The sequence below is a fragment of the Rhipicephalus microplus genome, unplaced genomic scaffold (genome assembly GCF_043290135.1).
Source record: "Rhipicephalus microplus isolate Deutch F79 unplaced genomic scaffold, USDA_Rmic scaffold_332, whole genome shotgun sequence".
NCBI lineage: Eukaryota > Metazoa > Arthropoda > Arachnida > Ixodida > Ixodidae > Rhipicephalus > Rhipicephalus microplus.
In genome coordinates, this window is record NW_027464900.1 from 125,001 (window position 1) to 137,759 (window position 12,759).

Here is a 12,759-nt window from a genome sequence, read left to right on the forward strand (position 1 = left end):
CACCGCACACCAAAATGCCGATCCGGCTGCCTACTTTAGCCAACAGGTGGAGCCAGGCGCGCCGTACTTGCGCGGCACTTCCCACGTCCACCGAAGTCGGTGCCAAGGACCACTTTCGGCGCCGGAGCCGCGTACGAGCCTACTCGAGGCGGAAGAACGAAGCCAGCAAGGGCCTGGCCGCAAGTGCGTTCAATTGTCGGGACGTCCAAGTCCCTCGTTCTTCCGTGCTTCCTCTTTCGGCAAGTCGTTGCGGCACCTTCCCAAAGCGCGCAGACCCGCTAATCGCGACGAGCGCGACGTGGCCGTGCCGCCTTTCCCTCGGCAGCAAGCAAAACGCCTGGCAACGTCGACGCTCCCCTAACCGCGATCTCGCACCGTGTTTCGTGTGGCGAATTCAAAAGCCGGCCGGCGCTGCTGCAACCATTACGGTCGGTACGCATACGCCGCGGAGGGCGGGACGGTCATCGGAGCGTGCGGTTCCTCCATCGAGTACTGCGCACCTCGGCCGTCGCATCGCCGTGCCATGACCGGCCGCGCGTCAACGCGAACCGGTGCCAGCGAGATCCCTCGCCTGCAAGAACCGACCGGCAGCCTCCGTCACCCGAGGACGCGGAGGCGCTTGCCGCGGACGGCGGGACGGTATGCACTGGTGCACAGCGGACCCGTCACATCGCCAGTTCCTTGACCGACCGCCGACGCTTGTGCCGTTCCTCTCGTACTTGGCAGTCGCCGCGCGATTGTCGGGTCTCGTTCTTGCACGCTCGAACGGTCGGGAGGGCACTCGGCTGGCGTTTCGGGAACGCGCAGCCTCGCCTTCTACCGACGTAACCACGACTCGCCGTTCGCGCTCCGCCGCTCCTGTTTACAGTACTAGGCGGTCCCGCAGCGGTCGGGTCGCGCATTTCGAGCGCTTCGAGCCACGGTGCTGTGGCGGGTCGAAAGCCGACCTATGAGTGCGTTGCGCCGTTTGTACCCGCGTCCGCCACCTGGCCGACCGTCCAAGGTCGCGGTGTTGGCGTCCGCTGGGCGCAACAATTTGTCACGGGGTGCCGCTCCACATTCAGGCAGCCCCGTGGGGAAAAGCCGACCCCGCGTCCAAACGGGGTCAGCGGCAGAAAGTGTCGGGCGCAGACGCAGCTGAGGCGCTCACCCTTCACAATCCGTTAATGATCCTTCCGCAGGTTCACCTACGGAAACCTTGTTACGACTTTTACTTCCTCTAAATGATCAAGTTTGGTCATCTTTCCAACAGACCGGCGCAACCGAAAGGCCGCGCCGGACATCGGTCCGAAGACCTCACTAAATCATTCAATCGGTAGTAGCGACGGGCGGTGTGTACAAAGGGCAGGGACGTAATCAACGCGAGCTTATGACTCGCGCTTACTGGGAATTCCTCGTTCAAGGGGAACAATTGCAAGCCCCTATCCCAATCACGAAAGAAGTTCCACGGGTTACCCAGTCTTTTCAGACAGGGATAAAGACACGCTGCTTCCTTCAGTGTAGCGCGCGTGCGGCCCCGGACATCTAAGGGCATCACAGACCTGTTATTGCTCTGTTTCGTGCGGCTAGGAGCCGCTTGTCCCTCTAAGAAGGTTGTAAGGTGCTGGGAACCCCGCACCTATTTAATAGGCTAGAGTCTCGTTCGTTATCGGAATTAACCAGACAAATCGCTCCACCAACTAAGAACGGCCATGCACCACCATCCACCGAATCAAGAAAGAGCTCTCAATCTGTCAATCCTCCCAGTGTCCGGGCCGGGTAAGTTTTCCCGTGTTGAGTCAAATTAAGCCGCAGGCTCCACTCCTGGTGGTGCCCTTCCGTCAATTCCTTTAAGTTTCAGCTTTGCAACCATACTTCCCCCGGAACCCAAATACTTTGGTTTCCCGGAAGCTGCCCGCCGAGTCATTTGAGTAACTCAGGCGGATCGCTGGTTGGCATCGTTTATGGTCAGAACTAGGGCGGTATCTGATCGCCTTCGAACCTCTGACTTTCGTTCTTGATCAATGAAAACATTCTTGGCAAATGCTTTCGCAGTAGTTCGTCTTGCGACGGTCCAAGAATTTCACCTCTAGCGCCGCAATACGAATGCCCCCGTCCGTCCCTCTTAATCATTACCTCGTATTCCAAAAACCAACAGAACAGAAACGAGGTCTTGTTCTATTATTCCATGCAAGTTTATTCAGGCGACTCGCCTGCGTTGAGCACTCTAATTTTTTCAAAGTAAAAGCACCGGCCATCTCGAGGCACACAATGAAGTGCACCAAGAAAGAACCGGCATGATGTTCAGTCCGAGCCGTCGCATCGGGTAGATGCACTACTCGTCTGGAACTGAGATCCAACTACGAGCTTTTTAACCGCAGCAGCTTTAGTATACGCTATTGGAGCTGGAATTACCGCGGCTGCTGGCACCAGACTTGCCCTCCAATTGATCCTCGTTAAAGGATTTAGAGTGTACTCATTTCAATTACGGGGCCTCAAAAGAGTCCCGTATTGTTATTTTTCGTCACTACCTCCCCGTGCCGGGAGTGGGTAATTTGCGCGCCTGCTGCCTTCCTTGGATGTGGTAGCCGTTTCTCAGGCTCCCTCTCCGGAATCGAACCCTGATTCTCCGTTACCCGTAACAACCATGGTAAGCAAGTAACCTACCATCGAAAGTTGATAAGGCAGACACTTGAAAGAAACGTCGCCGGCTCGTGGCCATGCGATCAGCACAAAGTTATCCAGAGTCACCACACAATACGGGCCGAAACCCGATCGATCTTGGTCTAATAAAAGCACCCGTTACCCAAAGGGCTCCAGGCTCACTGCATGTATTAGCTCTAGAATTGCCACAGTTATCCAAGTAGGAAGAAACGATCTAAGGAACCATAACTGATTTAATGAGCCATTCGCGGTTTCGCCTTATTTCGGCATGTACTTAGACATGCATGGCTTAATCTTTGAGACAAGCATATGATTACTGGCAGGATCAACCAGGTAATCGTTCGACTGCGCGTCCGTCCTCGCCTTCGGCGGGCCGGACGCAGTCTGTGTGCGGCGGAGGCCACCTTCAGGCGCCCCAACACGCTTATTTTGCACTCCGAGATGACGGCGTTCGAGCTCGCTACGGCACAACCTTCCCGAAAGACGAGTGGGAGCCGTGCGGCAAGAAGCACGTTCATGCTCGCTCTTTTTCGTTGCATCGACTCGGTCGCGCCGTGCGGGTTGCCCAAGCCCGCTGCACTGTCGGTGGACCGGCCGGAACTAGCAACGGAGCCGAGACTGCAAAGCCGCCAGACGACGGGTCACGCCCGCGTCTTCGGCGCTTTCGCATCTGAATCGCCCGAGGACGACACGGAACACACCTCGATATCGTGGTAAAACGGCACCGTCCGACAACCAGCCCCTAACGCATCAAGCGGATGAGGCTGCAGACGACTGCCGTGGATTCCCCTGGAGCAGACCCGAGGACACGCTTGACGAGGCCGAAGCCCGCCGCATATCAGACACCCGGTCGCTTTCGCGTACGCCGCTCACGAGAACCCCCACATAATAGCAGCGATAAGTACCCAGACCTCCTTGGGCACTAATACGAGCGTACTCGAGAAAATTTCACCGCGGGTGTGCCCCGAAACGTGTGGCACGTTGAGCGTGCCACAAGTCTACGTCGCTCTCAAACCCGCCGAGGTCGTAGAATTTGCGACCCTACTCACGAAATTCCCACCGAGGATACGGCCGCAAACGTACCGCACCTTGGGTAGGCCACGAGTTTGTGCAACACTACGCTGACGGCACAGCACCGAGGTCGTGCGCGCACGCACGGGAAAATTCCGCCGCGGTTTCTGCCGAAAACGTGAGGCACCACGACTCTCCGCAAGTTCGCGTCGACTGCGAAAGACCGAAGTCGTGAACGACGTGTCCGCTACTCGCCGCCGACACGCTGGACACCAAACGTACAACGACTCGACGGCGTCGTAGAGGCCCACGACGCGGTTTTCCTTAACGACGTCTCGGCGTGGCACCGACAGGTTAGAACGGCCGACCAACGTTCCCTGTCCGCCGTTCGGCTCAGTCGAAGGGCTCGGCGACTTCGGCAACGCTGCGAAGCCGCACGGTGACGCACGCCATGTCCCCATTTTTTTTTTTCTTTCTGCGTCTGCCGGGGTGCCCCTATAATAGCAGCGATAAGCACCCAGACCGCCGTGGGTCGCTCGCCCCGGCTGACGTGGTTTTTCGTACTCCTGCGGCGGTCGCCGTCAAGCACGTCCAAATACGCTACTTTCGTGGGCGCATTCACGCTCTTTCGCTTCGCCGGAGTGCCAGCACTCACTCTGCCAAAAACGGCGAACATCCGAGCGGCGGTTCCCACTTTTGCGTCGGCGTCGCAAACCCCGCCCCGGCAGACGAGGTTTGCCGTACTCGTGCGACGGTGGCCGGCGGGCACGTCGAAAGACGCCGATATCGTGCGCGAATTGGCGCACCTTGGCTTCACCGGAGTGCCGCCACTGACTCCTCCAAAAACGGCGAAGATCCGAGCGGCGCTTCCCACTTTCGCATCGGCGTCCCGAACTCCGCCCCGGCTGACGCGGTTTACCGTACTCGTGCGACGGTCGCCGGCGAGCACGTGGAAAGACGCCGATATCGTGCCCGAATCGGCTCCGTTCGGCTTCGCCGGAGTGCCAGCACTGGCTCGGCGAAAGACGACGAACATCCGAGCGACGGTTCTCACTATTGCGTACGCGTCGCAAACCCCGCCCCGGCAGACGCACTTTGCCGTACTCGTGCGACGGTCGCCGGCGAGCACGTAGAAAGACGCCGATATCGTGCCGGAATCGGCCCCGTTTGGCTTCGCCGGAGTGCCAGCACTCACTCGGCCACAAACGGCGAACATCCGAGCGGCGGTTCCCACTTAGCCGTCGGCGTCCCGAACTCCGCCCCGGCAGACGCGGTTGCCGAGCTCGTGCGACTAGCGACCGCGAAGCCGTCTCGCGACGCCGCTTTCGTGCGCGGCTCCCACTGCGACCTGGGTCACCCGAGGTCGACGAGCAAAAAAGAATGTCGAAAAAAATTTTTTTTTTTTTTTGTGTCTGCCGGGGTGCCCCTATAATAGCAGCGATAAGCACCCAGACCGCCATGGGTCGCTCGCCCCGGCTGACGTGGTTTTTCGTTTTCCTGCGGTGGTCGTCGTCAAGCACGTCCAAACACGCCACTTTCGTGGGCGCATTCGCGCTCTTTCGCTTCGCCGGAGTGCCAGCACTCACTCTGCCAAAAACGGCGAACATCCTAGTGGCGGTTCCCACTTTTGCGTCGGCGTCGCCAACCCCGCCCCGGCATACGCGGTTTGCCGTACTCGTGCGGCGGTGGCCGGCGGGCACGTCGAAAGACACCGATATCGTGCGCGAGTCGATGCTTCTTGGTCTCGCAGGAGGGCCGCCACTCACTCCTGCAAAAACGGCGAAGATCCGAGCGGCGCTTCCCACTTTTTCGTCGGCATCGCAAACCTCGCCCCGGCAGACGCGCTTTGCCGTACTCGTGCGACGGTCGCCGGCGAGCACGTCGAAATACGCCGATATCGTGCCCGAATCGGCCCCGTTTCGCTTCGCCGGAGTGCCAGCACTCACTCGGCCAAAAACGGCGAACATCCGAGCAGCGGTACCCACTTAGCCGTCGGCATCCCGAACTCCGCGCCGGCTGACGCGGTTGCCGAGCTCGTGCGACTAGCGACCGCGAACGCGTCTCGCGACGCCGCTTTCGTGCGCGGCTCCCATTGCGACCTGGGTTACCCGAGCTCGACCAGCAAAAAAGAAGGTCGAAAAAAAATTTTTTTTTTCTGCGTCTGCCGGGGTGCCCCTATAATAGCAGCGATAAGCACCCAGACCGCCGTGGGTCGCTCGCCCCGGCTGACGTGGTTTTTCGTACTCCTGCAGCGGTCGCCGTCAAGCACGTCCAAATACGCCACTTTCGTGGGCGCTTTCGCGCTCTTTCGCGTCGCCGGTGTGCCAGCACTCACTCTGCCAAAAACGGCCAACATCCGAGCGGCGGTTCCCACTTTTGCGTCGGCGTCGTAAACCCCGCCCCGGCAGACGCGGTTTGCCCTACTCGTGCGACGGTCGCCGGCGAGCGCGTCGAAAGACGCCGATATCGTGCGCTAATTGGCGCTCCTTGGCTTCTCCGGAGTGCCGCCACTCACTCCTCCAAAAACGGCGAAGATCCGAGCGGCGTTCTCCACTTTCGCATCGGCGTCCCGAACTCCGCCCGGGCTGACGCGGTTTACCGTACTCGTGCGACGGTCGCCGCCGGGCACGTCGAAAGACGCCGATATCGTGCCGTAATCGGCCCCGTTTGGCTTCGCCCGAGTGCCAGCACTCACTCGGCCAAAAACGGCGAACATCCGAGCAGCGTTTCCCACTTTCGCATCGGCGTCCCGAAGCCCGCCCCGGCAGACGCGGTTTGCCCTACTCGAGCGACGGTCGCCGGCGATCACGTCGAAAGGCGCCGAATTCGTGCACGAATCGATGCTTCTTGGTCTCGCAGGAGGGCCGCCACTCACTCCTGCAAAAACGGCGAAGATCCGAGTTGCGCTTCCCACTTTTTCGTCGGCGTCCCGAACTACGCCCCGGCTGACGCGGTTTACCGTACTCGTGCGACGGTCGCCGGCGGGCACTTCAAAATACGCCGATTTCGTGGGCGCATTCACGCTGTTTCGCTTCCCCGGAGTGCCAACACTCACTCTGCCGAAAGCGGCGATCATCCGAGCGGCGGTTCCCACTTTTGCGTCGGCTTCGCAAACGGCGCCCCGGCAGACGCGCTCGTGCGACGTACTCGTGCGACGGTCGCCGGCGAGCACGTCGAAAGACGCCGATATCGTGCTCGAATCGACCCCGTTTCGCTTCGCCGGAGTGCTGCCAGTCACGGCGCAGAAAACGGCGAACAAGTGTTTTTTTTTTTTTTTCCTAGAATTTGTGTTATAGAAGGCACATTTGATATCGGACGATAATTTTCAACTTTATCACGCGCACCGATTTTCGTGTAGAGGTTTGCAAGTTTATGGGAATTTCTCCACTTGGAATAATGCGATTTAGTAGTACTACGAGAACTTCATGGATGTACTCAAGGGTACGGGGCAAGTCAGTTACGTCAACACCTGCAGATTTTTTACACTTCAAACTGAAAATTGTTGGTTGTGAGTCCTCGTGTGATATTAAAGGCCGATTCGCTAACACATAGAACAAAGAAAGAAAGGAAGAAAAAACGCCCGCGCTCGCTCAAGAAACCTGGGTTCGCAACAAGTGGCAACAACAAGCAACCGAGCGAGTGCGCCAAAACCCGTGGCGGCCGAACAAACGCGAAGTCCCAACCGCGTCAGCCGGGGCGGCACGGGACAGGAAAAATCACTTCAGCCGGGGCGGCGGGGCACCGAATAAACCTCGTCACCTCGTCGCAGGATAAAAGAGGAAACAAAAAGTCTAAACAGCGTCTGCTGGAGCGAATGCGTAATAAAACAACAACAACAACAAAAAAAAACACCCGCGCTCAAGAAGTCTGCAATCCTCACAAAAGGCGACTGTGACCGAGCAGCGTCAGCCGGGGCCGTGCGGAAACGGAAAAACCGCGACTACCGGGGCGTCGAGGCACCGAAAAATCCACTTCAGCCGCGGCGAAAAAAAAAACAAAAAGAAAGACGGAGGGGGGGGGGGGAACCACGTCTGCCGGGGCGAAGGAAAAAAAAAAACGCGTCTGCCGGGGCGAGCCCGGGTGCGGCACCACCGGGAAAACTGTGGCAAACAGACATGGCGATCGAGTGAGTGGGCCGCCAGCCAGGCTCAGCCAAAAAGTGCAAAGTCCGAACTGCGTCAGCCGGGGCGGCAAAAACCGCGTCAGCCGGGGCGGCGCAAAAAACCGCGTCTGCCGGGGCGGCACGAAACCGCGTCAGCCGGGGCGGGGCGAAAACTGCGTCAGCCGGGGCGAAAGAAAAAAAAAACGCGTCTGCCGGGGCAAGCCCGGGTGCGGCACCACCGGGAAAACTGTGGCAAACAGACATGGCGATCGAGTGAGTGGGCCGCCAGCCAGGCACAGCCGAAAAGTGCAAAGTCCGAACCGTGTCAGCCGGGGCGACGCAAAAACCGCGTCAGCCGGGGCGGCGCGAAAACCGCGTCAGCCGGGGCGGCACGAAACCGCGTCAGCCGGGGCGGCGCGAAAACTGCGTCAGCCGGGGCGGCGCGAAAACCTCGTCAGCCGGGGCGAGCGAAAAAGGGGGGGGGGGGGGAACCACGTCTGCCGGGGCGAAAGAAAAAAAAACGCGTCTGCCGGGGCGAGCCCGGGTGCGGCACCACCGGGAAGACTGTGGCAAACAGACATGGCGATCGAGTGAGTGGGCCGCCAGCCAGGCTCAGCCCAAAAAGTGCTAAGTCCGAACTGCGTCAGCCGGGGCGGCGCGAAAACCGCGTCTGCCGGGGCGGCACGAAACCGCGTCAGCCGGGGCGGCGCGAAAACTGCGTCAGCCGGGGCGAGCCCGGGTGCGGCACCACCGGGAAAACTGTGGCAAACAGACATGGCGATCGAGTGAGTGGGCCGCCAGCCAGGCACAGCCGAAAAGTGCTAAGTCCGAACTGCGTCAGCCGGGGCGGCAAAAACCGCGTCAGCCGGGGCGGCGCAAAAAACCGCGTCTGCCGGGGCGGCACGAAACCGCGTCAGCCGGGGCGGCGCGAAAACTGCGTCAGCCGGGGCGAAAGAAAAAAAAAAACGCGTCTGCCGGGGCGAGCCCGGGTGCGGCACCACCGGGAAAACTGTGGCAAACAGACATGGCGATCGAGTGAGTGGGCCGCCAGCCAGGCACAGCCGAAAAGTGCTAAGTCCGAACTGCGTCTGCCGGGGCGGCACGAAACCGCGTCAGCCGGGGCGGCGCGAAAACCGCGTCTGCCGGGGCGGCACGAAACCGCGTCAGCCGGGGCGGCGCGAAAACTGCGTCAGCCGGGGCGAGCCCGGGTGCGGCACCACCGGGAAAACTGTGGCAAACAGACATGGCGATTGAGTGAGTGGGCCGCCAGCCAGGCACAGCCGAAAAGTGCTAAGTCCGAACTGCGTCTGCCGGGGCGGCACGAAACCGCGTCAGCCGGGGCGGCGCGAAAACCGCGTCTGCCGGGGCGGCACGAAACCGCGTCAGCCGGGGCGGCGCGAAAACTGCGTCAGCCGGGGCGAGCCCGGGTGCGGCACCACCGGGAAAACTGTGGCAAACAGACATGGCGATCGAGTGAGTGGGCCGCCAGCCAGGCACAGCCGAAAAGTGCAAAGTCCGAACCGTGTCAGCCGGGGCGACGCAAAAACCGCGTCAGCCGGGGCGGCGCGAAAACCGCGTCAGCCGGGGCGGCACGAAACCGCGTCAGCCGGGGCGGCGCGAAAACTGCGTCAGCCGGGGCGGCGCGAAAACCTCGTCAGCCGGGGCGAGCGAAAAGGGGGGGGGGGGAAACACGTCTGCCGGGGCGAAAGAAAAAAAAAACGCGTCTGCCGGGGCGAGCCCGGGTGCGGCACCACCGGGAAGACTGTGGCAAACAGACATGGCGATCGAGTGAGTGGGCCGCCAGCCAGGCTCAGCCCAAAAAGTGCTAAGTCCGAACTGCGTCAGCCGGGGCGGCGCGAAAACCGCGTCTGCCGGGGCGGCACGAAACCGCGTCAGCCGGGGCGGCGCGAAAACTGCGTCAGCCGGGGCGAGCCCGGGTGCGGCACCACCGGGAAAACTGTGGCAAACAGACATGGCGATCGAGTGAGTGGGCCGCCAGCCAGGCACAGCCGAAAAGTGCTAAGTCCGAACTGCGTCAGCCGGGGCGGCAAAAACCGCGTCAGCCGGGGCGGCGCAAAAAACCGCGTCTGCCGGGGCGGCACGAAACCGCGTCAGCCGGGGCGGCGCGAAAACTGCGTCAGCCGGGGCGAAAGAAAAAAAAAAACGCGTCTGCCGGGGCGAGCCCGGGTGCGGCACCACCGGGAAAACTGTGGCAAACAGACATGGCGATCGAGTGAGTGGGCCGCCAGCCAGGCACAGCCGAAAAGTGCTAAGTCCGAACTGCGTCTGCCGGGGCGGCACGAAACCGCGTCAGCCGGGGCGGCGCGAAAACCGCGTCTGCCGGGGCGGCACGAAACCGCGTCAGCCGGGGCGGCGCGAAAACTGCGTCAGCCGGGGCGAGCCCGGGTGCGGCACCACCGGGAAAACTGTGGCAAACAGACATGGCGATTGAGTGAGTGGGCCGCCAGCCAGGCACAGCCGAAAAGTGCTAAGTCCGAACTGCGTCTGCCGGGGCGGCACGAAACCGCGTCAGCCGGGGCGGCGCGAAAACCGCGTCTGCCGGGGCGGCACGAAACCGCGTCAGCCGGGGCGGCGCGAAAACCGCGTCTGCCGGGGCGGCACGAAACCGCGTCAGCCGGGGCGGCGCGAAAACTGCGTCAGCCGGGGCGAGCCCGGGTGCGGCACCACCGGGAAAACTGTGGCAAACAGACATGGCGATCGAGTGAGTGGGCCGCCAGCCAGGCACAGCCGAAAAGTGCTAAGTCCGAACTGCGTCAGCCGGGGCGGCAAAAACCGCGTCAGCCGGGGCGGCGCAAAAAACCGCGTCTGCCGGGGCGGCACGAAACCGCGTCAGCCGGGGCGGCGCGAAAACTGCGTCAGCCGGGGCGAAAGAAAAAAAAAAACGCGTCTGCCGGGGCGAGCCCGGGTGCGGCACCACCGGGAAAACTGTGGCAAACAGACATGGCGATCGAGTGAGTGGGCCGCCAGCCAGGCACAGCCGAAAAGTGCTAAGTCCGAACTGCGTCTGCCGGGGCGGCACGAAACCGCGTCAGCCGGGGCGGCGCGAAAACCGCGTCTGCCGGGGCGGCACGAAACCGCGTCAGCCGGGGCGGCGCGAAAACTGCGTCAGCCGGGGCGAGCCCGGGTGCGGCACCACCGGGAAAACTGTGGCAAACAGACATGGCGATTGAGTGAGTGGGCCGCCAGCCAGGCACAGCCGAAAAGTGCTAAGTCCGAACTGCGTCTGCCGGGGCGGCACGAAACCGCGTCAGCCGGGGCGGCGCGAAAACCGCGTCTGCCGGGGCGGCACGAAACCGCGTCAGCCGGGGCGGCGCGAAAACTGCGTCAGCCGGGGCGAGCCCGGGTGCGGCACCACCGGGAAAACTGTGGCAAACAGACATGGCGATCGAGTGAGTGGGCCGCCAGCCAGGCACAGCCGAAAAGTGCTAAGTCCGAACTGCGTCAGCCGGGGCGGCAAAAACCGCGTCAGCCGGGGCGGCGCAAAAACCGCGTCTGCCGGGGCGAAATCAAAAAAAAAAACAAAGAAAAAAGCCCGCGCTTAATCAAAAGAAAACAAAGAAAAAAGCTTGCGCTTAATCAAAAGAAAACAAACAAAAAAAGTTCGCGCTTAAGCCTGGCGGTGGAACCACCGGGGCAAACAGACCTGGCGATCGAGTGAGTGGGCCGCCAGCCGGGGTGAGCCAAAAAGTGCAAAGTCCGAACCGCGTCAGCCGGGGCGACGCAAAAACCGCGTCAGCCGGGGCGGCGCGAAAACCGCGTCAGCCGGGGCGGCGCGAAAACCGCGTCAGCCGGGGCGGCGCAAAAACTGCGTCAGCCGGGGCGGCACGGAAAAACGAAAACCGCGTCAGCCGGGGCGGCACGGAAAAACGAAAACCGCGTCAGCCGGGGCGACATCAAAATGAGGAAAAAAAAAAAACTGCCTTAGGACACCTGCGTACACTTTCATGCGTTTGGGCATATCTCTCTGTAACACGCGCGCCCCTCGTTACGCGCGGCACTCTGTTTTCTCCGACACCCATATTTCGGCGGCATGTGGCACGCGCGCCCGTCCCTACGCACGGCACACCGCAGTGCTTTCTCGATATTTTTCTTTTCCTCCAACACCGTCATCTATAGGCTTTTAGTGACCTGTTGCTCGTGGCACAAGTTCGCTAGCTCTGACACCTCTTGCATGCGCACCGTTTTTGCGCACGGTGCTATGCCGCAAAGCACGGCAGTCGCATGCGTTTCTCTCAGGCACCTCTTTTTTGACACAACGCTGTGGTGCTTAGAAACACACGCGCCGCTTTTGCGCACAGAACTCCACCGTACAGCACGGTAGTCACGTTTGTTCCACACGAACAGCAGTGTGCATCGTGCTACGACACTTTGAAAGCTTTTTCTTCCGAGTCTCGACCGCGCTGTTCCTTTCGTACTTGGCGCGATTTTGGGACCAGCTTTGTTTTAAACCCCTACTGCGCGCCGTTCCTTTCGTACTTGGCGCGGTTCAGGGTTTGTTTCGAGCCCTTAGCCGCGCTGTTCCCTCCGTACTTGGCGCGGTTTAGGGTCGAGCTTTGTCTCGAGCCCTCTCCGCGCCGTTCCTTCCGTACTTGGCGCGGTTTAGGGTTTGTTTCGAGCCCTTAGCCGCGCTGTTCCCTCCGTACTTGGCGCGGTTTAGGGTTTGTTTCGAGCCCTTAGCCGCGCTGTTCCCTCCGTACTTGGCGCGGTTTAGGGTCGAGCTTTGTCTCGAGCCCTCTCCGCGCCGTTCCTTCCGTACTTGGCGCGGTTTAGGGCCGAGCTTTGTCTCGAGCCCCTACCGCGCGGTTCCTTTCGTACTTTGCGCGGTTTAGGGTCGAGCCTTGTTTTGAGTACTGACCGCGCAGTTAGCGCGGTTCAGAATCGAACCTTGTTTCGAGCTCTTACCGTGCAGTTCCTTTCGTACTTGGCACGGTTTAGGGTCGAGCCTTGTTTCGAGTCCCGACCGCGCGGTTGCTTTCGTACTT

At 61.1% G+C, this 12,759-nt stretch overlaps 1 non-coding gene across 1 annotated transcript; it reads right to left on the reverse strand.

The window, feature by feature from the left end:
• Window positions 1-1,164: 1,164 nt before the first annotated feature.
• LOC142793791 (small subunit ribosomal RNA) lies at window positions 1,165-2,979 on the reverse strand. Its single transcript, XR_012891823.1, has one exon. It is a non-coding gene; the product is annotated as a small subunit ribosomal RNA (ribosomal RNA).
• Window positions 2,980-12,759: the final 9,780 nt, after the last annotated feature.